This window comes from Protopterus annectens, chromosome 2.part0 (genome assembly GCF_019279795.1).
Source record: "Protopterus annectens isolate FY-2018-M chromosome 2.part0, PAN1.0, whole genome shotgun sequence".
NCBI classification, from domain to species: Eukaryota; Metazoa; Chordata; order Ceratodontiformes; family Protopteridae; genus Protopterus; species Protopterus annectens.
The window spans coordinates 1,335,377,099-1,335,394,487 of record NC_056728.1 but is presented as its reverse complement, the minus strand read 5'-3'; the positions used below and the strand labels follow the sequence as shown (position 1 = coordinate 1,335,394,487).

At 40.4% G+C, this 17,389-nt stretch overlaps 1 protein-coding gene across 3 annotated transcripts in view; it reads left to right on the top strand.

Moving 5' to 3' along the window:
- LOC122793475 (myosin VIIA and Rab interacting protein) overlaps positions 1-17,389 on the top strand; it is a 2,819,605-nt gene that overhangs the window by 2,146,872 nt on the left and 655,344 nt on the right. The window lies entirely within an intron of this gene.

The following is a 17,389-nucleotide window of genomic DNA, read 5'->3' as shown; positions in this document are numbered from 1 at the left end:
ATATAACAGACATAGCTCATATATAAAGACAGTTATCAGGAGGCATTGACATATTTTACAGTGGATGGATCCCCTAAAGAATGTCATTTCAGACACTCCAGCATTTGGTTATAAGTGCTCACATAATTCAAAACAACTTTTATGTCACAAGAAACCAAAAAAAAAAAAACTTGCGAATGAGATATAGTCCAATAACAGGAACTTTTCTGTGCAGTAAGTGTAAATATATTATTTGAAGTAATGCTTTTATATATCCAATAATTAAAAGAAAAAATATGTGTATAAACATTTTGCAAATTGTGATTCAAAATGCACCCTATATTTGGCACAGTATAATAGATGCATAGCATTTTATGTAGATAAATCCACACACCTAATGCTTTATATAAACATATTCCTGGCACAGATATGACACATGAATTTAAATGTATGGTCCTCCAGTAACTATTTAATAACAAAAGAGGTAGAGATATTAACAACAGAATGGAAAGTACTTAATATTCTTAGATAAATGTTTTGAGAGCTTAGGATTATCCTAGGTTTAAATTAGTATTTTGAGGCCTGTTTTAAAATCTAGATGTTTAAATAACTGATCTGTTAACTGTTTAAAACATTCCTTAGAGTCTTCTTGCTGATATTCTGCTGTTTTAAATGTTTTTTTGAGTGTCTAACTGCTATTTTTCTGCTGTTTAAAACATTATCTAGTGTTTCCCACTGAAACTAGGGTAGCTAGTAGCTGTAGCATAGTCCAGATGCAGGCTTGCTGCTTCTGGAATTGTTTGCAGTGGTTTGTTTGTCCTGAGCACATTTCCCAGGCCATCTTGGATTGGAAGGGGCCTATCTCCACTTTTGTGAGAAAATTATGCTGATTAGGACATGTCTGGTAAAGGGAGGACAGTCTGGGGCTTGGAATAAACATCCTCATTGGCCCTTTTGAAACTTTTTAAATTTTTTTTTCAAGTTTTTAGCTTCTGGTATTTAGGCCCAACATGATTGTTTGCACGTCGCACAGCACCGCTCACTGCTGCGTAATTGTGCGCCAAAGCCAGACAGTTAAATTCAACAAATTTTCCGTAAAACCCAGGCAGAAATATCTATCTATTGAACTCCTCCGTGATTAATTCTGAATAGCTGCCCCCTAGTGACAACAGACCTCAACCTAGCATTATGGGCTGTTGGACTACCCTTGTTTCTTCTGCCAACCTTGTTGACTTGGGTCTCTTGCGGCAGTGTAGCAATTGCCTCGTGTACACAGACAACCCTCTACTAATAACACACTCTAACACAGAGTGCGAAAGATGTATTTGCACCAAGATTAGAATCCATGCTCTCAGTCACTCAAAACAGTAACACGGAGAAGGTTGTCAACTCACCCACCACAACATATGCTACATAACACACTGACAGAAAAGAAAGAACTTCAGAGCCGAGTACCACTCTTGATTAATTTTATTAATATAAAACAAATTAAAATGAAAAGGTTAAGTGCTTTCATCCCCAAGTTTACAGGACTTCTTCAGAACAAATAATACTACAACCCAAAGTCTTTATATACACGCATCAAGGCCAGTTCACAATAAGTTAATACATTTTTTTCTGTCAGTGTGTTATGTAGTTTAGTGATTCATTTTTTTATTTCATTTTTACCACTACATATGCTCATAGTACCACTACTCGTACACATACCACTACTCATACATATAGTATGCATCAAACACATAAGTCCACATATGTGGAGGTTCTCTTGAAAAACTTAGCAAAACACAAGAGACCTCCAAAACACAAGACTGTACAACTAAGACAGTCCCTACAGCACCCATGACACATAGCAACACCAGTGTCTCACCCACCAAGCCAGTAAGGCGTGACACTCAAAAAACAAATTTTTTTGTTATTGGAGACTCACTAGTGAGACATACAGATGCCCCACTCACCAGGATGCCTGTCCGGTGTCAGGGTTTGTCATATCACGCATGCACTCAGGTCTCTCAACAACAAGTACCATTATGACTCTGTCATAGAGTTCATGTGGGTGTGAATGACCTGAGATGTACCTCACTGAACTATATGAAGGCAGACACGGTTGAGCTCTCTCAGTATGTGTCCCAGGCAGGTACGTCGCTAGCCTTGAGCAGCATACTACCATCACCTAGAATGACACAATCTAAACAAAAAATTATTGATTTCAATAACTGGCTCAGTTTTTGGTGTCATTCAAAGGAGGTCCAGTTACTGTCAGCCTGGGAAGCCATGGTTGACTAACCTCGCTGCTTTGTCAGAGACAGTTTGCACCTGGCACCTCTAGGTTTTTGGCTGCTGGCAAAGACTCTTGCCTCCACCATAGTGCCTTTTTTATGCAGGGTCTTGAAAAGAACATTACCAATGTGAAATTAACCAATCAGAACAAAATGAGGGTCATGCTGCTAAATGATATGGACCTAAGATCCATAACTATCGCACACTTACCTTAAGGAGCTATACCCAAACAAAATGAATAATCCACATACATACACTTAACAAAACCCAACTTCTAACCCTACACTAAACCTTGCATACATTACTATCTATGCACTTACCTTAGCCTGCACCCTAACGCTAAGGTCCGTAACTATCGCACACTTACCTTAAGGAGCTATACCGCAGAAGGGCCAACTATGACGATTCGACATTTCCAATTTTGCACTTCAGGACAATCTGTGTTTTCTCGGTTCGCTGAATACGTGTCGACGTTTTTGTATTTGCGTAAGTGGACCTTCGCTGTTCTAATAGGGAACCCTTCTATCTTAAAAACCAGTAAAGTAGAATACTGTAGCCTGGATCATACTGTTCTCCTGAGCAGTTCATCCTGGACATCATTAATGTGCTCCTCTACAAAACACACAGCACCACAAAAAACAATACCAAAGACCTTAACCTTCTCTGAAACATAAATAGAACATGCTGGCATGATGGATTCCTTACCCAGTGAATCTCCTGGTTATGAAATATGCACCCACTATGAGTGCAACAGTCCATCACACTGGCCACATTCAAAACCACACTCAGTGATTGGTGGGGCTATTATAAATTCACCACTGGTTATGTAGCACACCACTCTTTATTCCGGGAACTTAGGTCACTGAGATATTCCTGGGCTTATCTGGTTAGGCTTTTCAGTGGTTTTCGGGACTGTATGCCTGGTGAATACATATGAATGTATTAAATGTGTTCATTCTGTGGAGAGTAATCAGATATGAATTTTCTCTTTGCCATCTAGACCTTTAAATGCCATTCTCTGAGCTTCAGTTTGGAGTCATTCATTTGTACTGACATAGTAGTGTGTGCAGAGAGCATGCATTGGTTGCTCTTCCACTTCCATTCTTTTACCAGTTCTGTGATGTCTTTCCATTCCCAAATCCAAATACCCGGGAGGCCATTTTTTATTATTATTATTAGTCAAAAGGTAAATTCAGGCAGCTCTTAAACAATTCCCTCTATTTTTCCAAGAATAATGGTGTACTTTCCTTGTTATATTTTCCTGACCATCGAGGTTGTTTTTCAGCTTTCCTCTGATTCAAGTAATCTCAGCTTTCCCATGCATTCAACCAGCTGATCCTCAGTGCTTTTTGTGTTTTTTTAGCTGAGTTTTGCTTTTTGTTGTTGATCCTGCTCAGCATTCTTTGAGAGATTTGTCTTTTCTATCATAGTGCAGATTTCTCCTATGTCTTCAGCTATGTTTCCTGATTTTGATTGGTTCATGACATTCCTTTCTTACTTACTCAGGGCTTACCATTTTAGGATTAACCTTGTGTTTGGGGTCAAGCAACTGCCTTGCTGAAGCTCCTTCCAGGAAGTCTGCCATAGAGCTGTTAAATCACTGCCATAAGCATGTACAGAAAAGCACTTTTTGTATAGTACTGACATGTTTTGCTGAGGAATATTCTTGAGGTTGGTGATGGAGCTGTGGTGTTTTCATGTAAATGTTTGCTATACAGAAAACAACTTGATCAAGAGTGCCCCATAATGTCTGAGTAACAGTAGTACAATCTAGGTGGAGTCCATAATCTCTGAGTAACACTAGTATAGTCTAGGTGGAGTCCATCATCTCTGAGAAACAGTAGTACAGTCTAGGTGGAGTCCCTAATCTCTGAGTAACAGTAGTATAGTCTAAGTGGAGTCCTTATCTTTCAGTAACAGTAGTACATTCTAGGTGGAGTCCATAATCTAGAAGTAACAATAGTACAGTCTAGGTGGAGTCTATCATCTCTGAGTAACAGTAGTACAGTCTAGGTGGAGTCCATCATCTCTGAGTAACAGTAGTACAGTCTAGATGGAGTCCATCATCTGAGTAACAGTAGTACAGTCTAGGTGGAGTCCATCATCTCTGAGTAACAGTAGTACAGTCTAGGTGGAGTCCGTCATCTCTGAGTAACAGTAGTACAGTCTAGATGGAGTCCATCATCTGAGTAACAGTAGTACAGTCTAGGTGGAGTCCATCATCTCTGAGTAACAGTAGTACAGTCTAGGTGGAATAATGCAAATGTTGAATGACACTATGTAACGTAATGTGACATAAGCCTGCATCAGCTTAAACATGGTACAGATTCTACAATGAATAAATCTTGGGAAGTTTCTCTTTTATCTGTGGTAACACATTATAAAAACAGAGACTCTGCTTATTTTGAAGGCAGATGATAGTGTTTGACTCTTCTCATAGCAGTTCATCTAACAAGATTATCTACTGCACTGCATCATTTCACAAGGTAAAAACCAGATCATAGTATTCATACTTGTTATCTCATGAAGACATTAAGGGTAAGTTGTAAATCCTGTGGCATTTGCTGATGATGCGGGAGATACTATAGGACAGTATGCCTGTGAAGTCCTGCATGATACATGAAAAAAGCTATCACATGGCTGTTTTTGTCTTACAATCTTACAATTCAAAAATGTAGGGTAGTTTTGTTTGTGTCTTTTGGCTTTTCCCGGTTAGGGGGCGCTACAGCGGAACTCCGGTCCGCTAATGATTGGTAGTTGATTTTTACGTGCTGTGTTACCAGCCCTGACGCACAACCTTCAACAAAGGTACGCCCATTCACGCATGTCTCCACGCAGAAGACGCTCTAGCTGAGATTTGAACCGGACAGCGTCTTACTGTGAGGCGACAACACTACCGCAGTACCACCACCGCGGGGTAGTGATTCAAAAAATGCTGCTGCTGTTGCTGCTATATAGTACATCACCAAAACAGGGCACCCCACTCACATACCCACTACTGGAAAACATTGGATACGTAGCATTGGGTTCTGCAGAGCAGTCTGCTATGATAAGTAACTTAACTCCCAGATCAGATAATCAGTCTGTGATACAGTTGCAAAAGGTCTGTGATCTGACTTAAGAATGACAACTAATCAAGCCAATGATATGAAGACGAGCAACACTGTGTGGAACTTCCATAGTCGAGAAATCAAAAACCTGCAGAACCAGAGCAACCACAGTGAAGGAAAACAAATGGCTTTATTAACAAATATCCACTCTGAGCACTTTCTTCCCCTAAAGTTACAAGGGACTTCCTCAGAACAAAATTCAATACCCCAACCCAGCCTTTTATAATACTCAATCATCACTGATTGAATAATTAGTATTAATTAAAAAAATTCACTTCAAAATGAATCATCAAAAAAAAATTTACATCAGAAGAGTACACTTTAAAATCAGATTAAAAACATTCCAGAAATGGATAAACATAACACCTTGAATGTTAGCAACAAAAGTAAAGGGAATTTTAAATGCAAGAGGTGTCATTTTTGTCCACACATTCTTGAGGCAGGTGGCAAGTTTGTTCAGAATGGAACAATTATAACGATTAATGGACATTATAATTGTAACACTCAGAACATCATATATATTGTGAAATGCCAGGATTGTTCTATATTTTATATATGCAAAACTAGTAGATATTTCAAAAATTGTATAGGGGAGCACCTACTAGATATCAGGCATGGTGGACAGACTAATGCATTAGCCAGACATTTGAATGAATGCAGAGACCATACTTTTAAAGTTTTGGTAATTCAACACCTACAAAAAGATCCACAAGGTAAAAGTCTGGATGTACATTTAGTCGTCAATGAACTAAGATTGCAGTTGAGACTTGATGCCACCAAGTATCTGGGAATTAACAAAGCCATTAGTATAATCAGTATTTTAAAGTTAAAAAATATTTTAGTTTCATAGGTAGGTACTATGCTATTGGCCCTGGGGCCTATACAAGCTCAGCCAAAAAGGTACCCTGGCTTTTGCCACCCAAGAAAATTATTTTCCTGTGCCACTGTCGAGCAGAGCGGCAGAGGTGATCCCCGGGGTGAATTTCCTATTTCCCATCCAATCATCAAGATTTTTCTTGAAGAGTGCTAATGAGCTTTGTTTGATATAGGTTGAATTTATACATGCATTTTTAAGAAGCAACATTTTCTACCAAGTCACATTGTTTATTTATGAAATTTAATGTGGCATTAACTGGTGTGTAGGTCAAATCTGATTTTAAAGTGATTTTAAAGTGTATTCTTTTGATGTAAAATCTTTTTTGATGATTCATTTTGAAATTATTTTTTTTAATTAATACTAATTATTCAATCAGTGACAATTGAGTATTATAAAAGGCTGGGTTAGGGTTTTGAATTTTGTTCTGAGGAAGTCCGTTGTAACTTTAGGGGAAGAAAGCGCTCAGCATGGATATTTGTTAATAAAGCTGTTTGTTTTCCTTCACTGTGGTTGCTCTGATTCTACTGTGTGGAACTTCACAAACAGATTTTTGATTCTAAAGACAACAACAAAGCATTCTATAGCTATGTCAAGAATCTCAATGGCAACACTAAGATCTGCTCTGAGTTACAGCATAATAGCACTAAATATACAGAACCAACTGATACTGCCAACATCCTGGCAGATACGTTCAGTGCTAACTTTACTCCCCTCTCACCCTCTAAAGGGCCCATCTCTATACTGCAAGAATGCAATGTTCCTGTAATCATGGTTGCACAGGTAAAAAACACACTCTCCAAAGCCAAGAACACAGCATCCATGGGACCTAACAACATCCCAGGCTGCGTTCTACACAAACTACAGAATGAACTGGCACCATATCATAGCCTCACCTCAGGCTTTGTGCCCACTGAATGGAACACAGCAACGGTTATTCCACTCCACAAAGGGGGAGCCACCATGGACCCCGGGAACTACCACTCCATTAGCCTAAAGAGGCTGGTCTGCAAGGCCATGGAACGTATCGTCATGGAACTTATAAACAAAGACATTGTACCTCCCTGGACTACATGAAAAGAGACATAGAGGAGCTCTCTGATTATGTAGCCCAGGCAGGTATGACCCTAACCCTGAGCAGTATCCTTCCTTCACCAAGAATGATGCCACAATATAGAGACAAGATGATCAGCTTTAACAATTGGCTTAATGTCTGGTGTCATTCAAAGGGGATCCAGTGTCTGTCTGCCTGGGATGACATGCTTGACAAGCCACGCTGCTTCGCAAGGGACGGCTTGCACCTGTCACCCCTGGGATTCCGGATATTGGCTAAGGCTCTTGCCACCCCCATAGTGCCTTTTTAGGCAAGGCTCAAATTCTAAACCTACCACCCTAGAAAACAAAAATGGGAAGAAACTGAGGGTAATGCTGCTCAATGCCAGAAGTCTAAATCTCAAAATGCACTTTCGAGGCCCTTCTCAGTATGGAGAACATCGATGTCTGTGCTATAACTGAAACCTGGTTCAAGGCTCCTGAGAGCACCCCGGCACTATTAGGTTTTACCTCATGTCATGCGTTCTGGCCCCAAAACCCGGACCACACCACAAAAGGAGGGTGTATCCATATTCATAAAGGATACCCACACCTCCAGGTTGGTGGCAACGCAGCTTGGAAACCATCCAGGTGCAACTAACCATAGGCAAAACTGCTCTACAAATTGTAGCATGCTACAGGCCACCCTCTCAAACTCAGGAACCCCACACAGCCTTCCTGAAGACACTGGAGGGTAAAATGTATCTCCAAACACCATCATATTGGGTGACTTCAACTACCCGAATATAGACTGGGAACATTACTCAAGCCCTAACTTTCTAGCCCAACGGTTCCTGGAGTTCATAAATTCAAATGCCATGGAACAGCTAGTCACTGTTCCCACGAGAGGAGAAAATATACTAGATCTCATTGTCACAAACATGGGGACAAAATGCTCCACACGGGAGTATATCCCTCATTGGTGAGATCTGATCAGAAACTAATCTCACTGCAAATCCACATCCGCCCCACCCCAAACAAAAAGACCATAGTGAAGAACTTCTCTAAAGCAAACTTCACACTACTCAAGACTGGTGTTGTATCCTTCAAGGCCCCGAGCCAGAGGAAACCACAACCCAAGCTCGGAAGCCCTTACAAATGCCTTCTATGAACACCTCCAGGACTGCATGGATCAGACAATCCCAAATAAAACCAAGACTGTTTCCACAAAGGGCAAGAGTCCAGTCTGGTGGACCCCAGCCATTAACAAACTTTACAATAAGAGGAGAAAGCTATTACATGATAGAACAAAATCCATAAAGAGAAGTCACCCTGATCATTATTAGTAAAAAAATACGAGCACTCATAAAATCAACTAAGGCCAATTTTGAGAGAAAAATTGCCATGGATTCAAAGGACAATCATAAGGCCTTTTTCAGCTATGTTAGGAACCTGGGTGGAAACTCCCAGATATGCTCAGAATTAGTCCAAAATGATACAAAAATCACTGAACCCACAGACATTGCCAACATACTGGCAGACAGGTTCAGTGCAAACTTCACCCCCCTCTTCCCCCCCTAAAGGAAAGATAACTATCCCAGCCGAGTGTAGCCTCGCGGACATCTCAAATGCGCAGGTGAAAGCTGCTCTCTCTAAAGCTAAAAACACAGCATCAATGGGACCGGATGGTGTCCCCGGCTGTGTGCTACACGAGCTAAATGAGGAATTAAACCCGCACATAAGGCGGCTGTTTAATCTCAGCCTTACCACAGGATACGTGCCCAAGGAGTGGCGTACGGCAACTGTGGTCCCACTCCACAAAGGCGCGCCTCTCGGACCCTGGTAATTACGCCCCATAAGCTTAACAAGTCTAGTCTGCAAAGCTATGGAGAGGATCATAATGGAGCTCATAAACAAAGATATAGGGGACTTGCAGACATTGGACCCGACCCAGTTTGGCTTTGTCAAGGGAAGATCATGCCTTTTGAACTTGGTCGACTTCTTCGAAACAGTCACCAAGGCCATTGATGAGGGAAAGGCAGTCCATACAGCCTACCTTGACCTTGCAAAGGCTTTCGACACAATACCCCACTCGGGTATTGTAGAAAAACTTACCAGCTTAAGTGTAAACCCATATGTCACAAGATGGGTTGCAAACTGGCTTAAGGACAGAACCCACAGGGTTAGAGTTGCTGGCGCTGTGTCAGACTCCAAGCCGGCCACAAGTGGTGTCCCACAGGGCTCGGACCTTGGCCCCCTATTGTTTGGCATCTACTTCTCAGAAGTACAGGCCAACATGGGAGGACTTTGGCTGACAAAGTTTGCAGACGACTGCAAACTGGGCGTCATAGTGGAAAGTGCATCGGACACGGATATCCTTCAGAAGGGACTCACGGAAACAGATAGCTGGTGCCAGAGCCATGGCCTGAAGTTAAACTCCAAAAAATGTATAGTCATACCCTTCGGGAAAAACAAGGTAACCCCAAGCTACCATATAGGTGGCAATCCACTAAGCACAGAAGAGGTTATCAGGGACCTGGGGACCCAGGTTGACAGTGGCCTTTCTTTTGACACTCACATTGCTAAAGTGGTTAGAAAGACCTTCTACATTGCCCACCTGATCATGAAGGGATTCACATCCAGATCTAGTGAGGTCATTGTTCCCCTGTACTCTTCACTTATCAGACCAATGATCGAGTACAATGCCCCATTCGGGATGTATCTCACCCGACATCTGCAGCAATTGGAGAGACCCCAAAGTTCCTCACCAAAAGGATAAAGGGACTCCAAAATCTGTCATATGCTGCCAGATTGAAGAAACTCCAGCTCTATTCAGTCGCATACCGTCTGCTCAGAGGTGACATGTGCCTGACATACAAGGCCATGTCCAACCCGGAATTAATGGACATGCTCCACCTCAAAAAATCCAAATCCACCAAAACCACTAGAGCAAGCGACTTAAACCTTAGCACAGATATAAATAGGACGTGCTGGAGGGATAGATTTATCACTCAGAGACCCTATGCTGTGGAATAAAATCCCGGTCCATGTGAGGCAGAGCACCTCGCTGACTCTGTTCAAGAGAAATCTAGACCTGTGGATGGGAGATCGTAGGTTTACCCCGGGAATCATATCTGTGTCACTGCTGGACAGAGGCACAACAAACTAATGGGCACAGTATTTTTTCATATAAGGGGTGGCGTAAGCCACAAAAATTTGGGCTAGGCTTATAAATGCCTTAGGGCAGATAGCCTAGTATAAACCTATGAACCTATGAACCAAACTCTGGACCCCACCCAGTTTGGATTTGTAAAAGGCAGATCATGTCTTCTAAAGCTGATAGACTTCTTTGAAGCAGTCACCAAAGCCGTAGACGAGGGTAAGGTGATTCACACAGCCTATCTAGATCTCGCCAAGGCTTTTGACACCATCCCCCACTCTGGAATTATAGATAAACTCACTAAACTAGGTATAAATCCCTATGTCACAAGATGGGTTGCCAACTGGCTCACTAACAGAACCCACACTGTGGAAGTAGCAGACTCCAAATCTGACTTTAGACCAGTGACAAGTGGAGTACCACAGAGTTCAGTCCTGGGTCCTCTCCTGTTTGGTATCTACTTTTTCTGAAGTACAGGCTAACACAGAATGTCTTTGCTTAATGAAGTTTGCAGATGACTGCAAACTAGGAGCCATAATTGAAACTCCTAACGATGTGGACATCCTACGAAAGGGCCTCACTGAGACAGATGCCTGGTGTCAAAGCCATGGCCTCAAGCTCAATGCCAAAAAGTGCATTGTCATCCCTTTTGGTAAAAACTCTGTACCCATGAGCTACCACATAGGTGGTAGTCCACTTGACACCGAAAGTGTGATAAGAGACCTTGAGACACAGGTGGACAGTAGTCTCTCCTTTGATAATCACATCGCCACAGTAGTCAGGAAATCCTTCTGTATGGCACACCTCATCACAGAAGGTTTCTCATCCAGCAAAAAAAGAGGTCATTGTTCCCCTCTACTCGTCACTCACTAGACCCATTAAAGAGTACAATGACCCATTTGGTAGCAACTGGAAAGGCCGTAGAAATACCTTACAAAGAGGATTACTGGTCTCAAACAGATGCCCTGCGCAGACCGTCTCAAAAAACTCCAGCTTTACTCTATCGCATATCGCCTACTCAGACGCGATCTCTGCCTAACATACAAAGCTATGTCAAACCCAGAGCTGTTGGACATGCTCCACTTAAAGAAATCCCAATCCCTCTGAGTTACACACTCTAGGGACCTAAACCTTGTCACCACAATAATCAGAACATGCTGGAGGGATAGATTCCTGTCCCAGAAACTTCCCATACTCTGGAACAAACTACCTATCTATATCAAACAAAACTCCTCATTACCACTCTTCAAGAAAAATCTTGATGATTGGATTGGAAATAGGAAATTCACCCCGGGGATCACCTCTGTGGCTGTGCTCGACAGGGGCATAGGAAAATAGTTTTCTTGGGTGGCGAAAGCCAGGGTACCTTTTTGGCTAGGCTTATATTGGCCCCAGGGCCAATAGCCTAGTACCTACCTATGAACCTATGAACACTCAGTACAACAAATGAGGACCCAAGTTGTTCTTCCATCAGCTGTTACAGGCAGACGGATGGGCTATATTTCCCTGATGGCAGGATAAGCACCTGTTTTGCATTTTCTGCATTTCCTTCTCTATTGCCAAACAACACTCAGAGTTCAGCTTGCCTAACCCCAATGACTTCCAAATGGCTACCACAATCATGGCTCATTCTTCTACTTCTGGCCATATAACCCCCAGTACTGTTGCCCATGTTTCTCTTGCAACAATTACTAAGGCTCCTGCTCCTAAATCTCATATATGACCATAATCCCTTATAATTCTTTCTACACGGATTTCTTGGATGTGATAAAGGAGGTTATATGTCCAGCTACAATTAAGTGTTAGAATAACAAATAAAAGAGAGCTAATAGTGGTTTGTTTTGCAGTTGTGTCCTATACCAGGATGCTTAAATTATGTTTTTATGACTTTTAATACAGGCCTTGCATATTCATTTGCAGGGTGTAACTTGAGTGTCAGCATCTATCCACGGAACTTCCTTTTGCTTGCCAGAACTGGTGGTAAAACCTTACAAGAAGGAAGTGTGCATAATCCTAGGATTGAACCTTAGGTGAGCTGGTGCCCTACTTGTAGGGCTCTGTGGTGACCCCACCCTCCCTGCCCACTGCTCCCCTATACATATCACTTGGTGCTCCCCTGATGTAGAGTATGGAAGTAATTCAAAAGATCAGTGGGTAGCTGCCCATTTAAAATGCATGCTATCAATATAATTATTTACTTTATTAACTATGCTATCAACTTGTCTTTTATAATGTTAGTATAAGTTTCTTCATCTTGCAACAATTCCATAATAGCAGTGTTTAATCAATAAATCTGAAAAAAAATATTAAAGAAGTTTTTACTACATTTACACAGCTATATAAAGAATAATAATGATTTTTATAGCAACTTTATAGTTGGTATTGATCTACTCAGATATAAATGTACTCTTTTATAACCCTTGATATTGATTCACTGTATACTGTAATACTGAATGAGATTGGGTTAGAGTATGTTAGGAAATATCTTTTTAAATATACAACTATGTCTAATTCAAAAACAAATGCAGTTTGTGATTTACTGTCCATGTTATTGAATAATGTATTTCTTTTTCAGGATAAATATTATTTACAGAGTAATGATGTAGTTATCACCTGTTGTGAACAAATATTTGGTTTGTAAAATGGGAAGATAAATACAAATTTAATACAATATATTTTCTAATTGTTTAATTATTTCACAGAATATTTGTGGATGACATTATTATTTTACAGAATAAAAGTAAGGGAATATAGATGAATTTATAATTTATTTATCAAATACAGTTAGGTTTTTTTTGCATTAAAAAAACAGGTTCTGATGCAGACATTATTTTTTGGATATTCATCTTTCAGAAAGATCTGATAAAATTATTAATTTAAGAGCACACATTAAAATGTAAGGAAAATACTTAAATTACATAAAAAGTAGTATGCATCCAAAATTTACATTTCAAAGTGTAGTTAGAAGCCATTTGCTTCAGTTGTCTAGATTGAGCACTGATAATTTTTATTTTGATAAAAAAACACAGATCTGACTAAGTACTTAGGGATGAGCAGATATAATGTAAATCTCCTTTATGGGGAGCAAAATATAGTTATGAAGGAAAAGGATGGAAAAGCTATAGTTATGAAGGAAAGGAATTGTAAAGCTCAACCAAAATTTTTTAGATTACATGTCTAATGAAAGTATCAATGCTCATAATAATGCCTTAAGATTCACATTGTCATATAACAGACATAGCTCATATATAAAGACAGTTATCAGGAGGCATTGACATATTTTACAGTGGATGGATCCCCTAAAGAATGTCATTTCAGACACTCCAGCATTTGGTTATAAGTGCTCACATAATTCAAAACAACTTTTATGTCACAAGAAACCAAAAAAAAAAAACTTGCGAATGAGATATAGTCCAATAACAGGAACTTTTCTGTGCAGTAAGTGTAAATATATTATTTGAAGTAATGCTTTTATATATCCAATAATTAAAAGAAAAAATATGTGTATAAACATTTTGCAAATTGTGATTCAAAATGCACCCTATATTTGGCACAGTATAATAGATGCATAGCATTTTATGTAGGTAAATCCACACACCTAATGCTTTATATAAACATATTTCTGGCACAGATATGACATATGAATTTAAATGTATGGTCCTCCAGTAACTATTTAATAACAAAAAAGGTAGAGATGTTAACAACAGAATGGAAAGTACTTAATATTCTTAGATAAATGTTTTGAGATCTTAGGATTATCCTAGGTTTAAATTAGTATTTTGAGGCCTGTTTTAAAATCTAGATGTTTAAATAACTGATCTGTTAACTGTTTAAAACATTCCTTAGAGTCTTCTTGCTGATATTCTGCTGTTTTAAATGTTTTTTGAGTGTCTAACTGCTATTTTTCTGCTGTTTAAAACATTATCTAGTGTTTCCCACTGAAACTGTGGTAGCTAGTAGCTGTAACATAGTCCAGATGTAGGCTTGCTGCTTCTGGAATTGTTTGCAGTGGTTTGTTTGTTCTGAGCACATTTCCCAGGCCATCTTGGATTGGAAGGGGCCTATCTCCACTTTTGTGAGAAAATTATGCTGATTAGGACATGTCTGGTAAAGGGAGGACAGTCTGGGGCTTGGAATAAACATCCTCATTGGCCCTTTTGAAACTTCTTAAAGTTTTTTTTCAAGTTTTTAGCTTCTGGTATTTAGGCCCAACATGATTGTTTGCACGTCGCACATGCACCGCTCACTGCTGCGTAATTGTGCGCCAAAGCCAGACAGTTAAATTCAACAAATTTTCCTTAAAACCCAGGCAGAAATATCTATCCATTGAACTCCTCTGTGATTAATTCTGAATAGCTACCCCTAGTGACAACAGACCTCAACCTAGCATTATGGGCTGTTGGACTACCCTTGTTTCTTCTGCCAACCTTGTTGACTTGGGTCTCTTGCGGCAGTGTAGCAATTGCCTTATGTACACAGACAACCCTCTACTAATAACACACTCTAACACAGAGTGCGAGAGATGTATTTACACCAAGATTAGAATCCATGCTCTCAGTCACTCAAAACAGTAACACGGAGAAGGTTGTCAACTCACCCACCACAACATATGCTACATAACACACTGACAGAAAAGAAAGAACTTCAGAGCCGAGTACCACTCTTGATTAATTTTATTAATATAAAACAAATTAAAATGAAAAGGTTAAGTGCTTTCATCCCCAAGTTTACAGGACTTCTTCAGAACAAATAATACTACAACCCAAAGTCTTTATATACACGCATCAAGGCCAGTTCACAATAAGTTAATACATATTTTTCTGTCAGTGTGTTATGTAGTTTAGTGATTCATTTTTTTATTTCATTTTTACCACTACATATGCTCATAGTACCACTACTCGTACACATACCACTAATCATACATATAGCATGCATCAAACACATAAGTCCACATATGTGGAGGTTCTCTTGAAAAACTTAGCAAAACACCAGAGACCTCCAAAACATAAGACTGTAGAACTAAGACAGTCCCTACAGCACCCATGACACATAGCAGCACCAGTGTCTCACCCACCAAGCCAGTAAGGCGTGACACTCAAAAAACAAATTTTTTTGTTATTGGAGACTCACTAGTGAGACATACAGATGCCCCACTCACCAGGATGCCTGTCCGGTGTCAGGGTTCGTCATATTACGCATGCACTCAGGTCTCTCAACAACAAGTACCATTATGACTCTGTCATAGAGTTCATGTTGGTGTGAATGACCTGAGATGTACCTCACTGAACTATATGAAGGCAGACATGGTTGAGCTTTCTCAGTATGTGTCCCAGGCAGGTACATCGCTAGCCTTGAGCAGCATACTGCCATCACCTAGAATGACACAATCTAAACAAAAAATTATTGATTTCAATAACTGGCTCAGTTTTTGGTGTCATTCAAAGGAGATCCAGTTACTGTCAGCCTGGGAAGCCATGGTTGACTAACCTCGCTGCTTTGTCAGAGACAGTTTGCACCTGGCACCTCTAGGTTTTTGGCTGCTGGCAAAGACTCTTGCCTCCACCATAGTGCCTTTTTTATGCAGGGTCTTGAAAAGAATATTACCAATGTGAAATTAACCAGTCAGAACAAAATGAGGGTCATGCTGCTAAATGATAGGAGCTTAAACCAAAAACTGCACTCAGTGGAAGCACTTCTATCACTAGAATATGTAGATGTCTGTGTAGTCAGGGAAACCTGGTTCAAGGCCTCAGAGATTACCCTGGACTTGCAAGGCTACAATGCCTTCCACACCATTAGACTGCAAAATGAATGTGTGAAAACCAAAGGAGGTAGTGTTTCAATCTAAATTAAATCTAAATTAAAGCTAAATTCACATCCCATCTAGTTAGACTGGACAACTCCATGGGGTTACCTCAGGTCCAGGTTACAATTTGTAAGACTCCCATTCAAGTCATAGTCAGTGATAGATCTCCTCCATGGGTCATGACGCCCATGAAGCCTGCTTGACCAAACTGGAGACAATCCAAATTTTACCAAACATACTGGTTATGGGGGATTTCCGTTATCCCACCATCAAATGGGAAATCTACACTGTTCACTCAAATGCCCTGGAACAAATTGTCCATACCCCGACTAGGGTAATAAACATTCTGGATCTGGTCCTCACTAACATGTCAAACAAATGCACTGCCTCAAATATCAGATCCTCATTAGTTAAAACTTGACCACAAATCAGTCACTTTCGAGTTGGCAGTAGCACCAGAACTCACAAAGGGTGAAATCAGACTAAAAACTTCACTAAGGCAAACTGTACCCTCCTAGGTGAAGGTATAAATGCATTCCATGCCCCACCCCAGGATGGGAGTGGTAACTACTCTGAAGCTTACACTAAAGCCCTGTACAATCACTTGCATAAGTGTATTAACTCAGCTGCACCAGAAAGAATCAAAGCTAGAGCCCCAATTAAAAACAAGCTGCAATGGTGGACATCCATCATCAACAAACTTTACAATACATGCAGAAAGTTGCTGTCCAAGAAAACAAAGGCAAGGCCACAACAATGGTAAAGCACCATCCTCAGCCGCAACAGGCAAGTAAGACAACTTGTCAAATCCTCCAAGGGTTCCTTTGAGAGAAACATAGCAAGTACAGCCAGGGATAACCATAAAGCCTTATCCAGCTACGTACGTAACCTAAAGGGTAGGACCCAAGCATGTGCAGAACTAGTGGCCAATGGTATCACACACACTGACCCACAGAGATAGCAAACCTGCTAGTGGATAGGTTTGGTGAAAATTTCACTCCCTTATCCCCTCCTAACTCATCAGAAACCTTCCTCTAAACTACTACATATCTGAAGAGCAGGTGCTCAAAGCCTTGTCCAAGGCAGAAAACACAGTCTCTATGGGACAAGATGACATCCCAGGGTGTCTTCTAAACAGGCTAAAACATGAA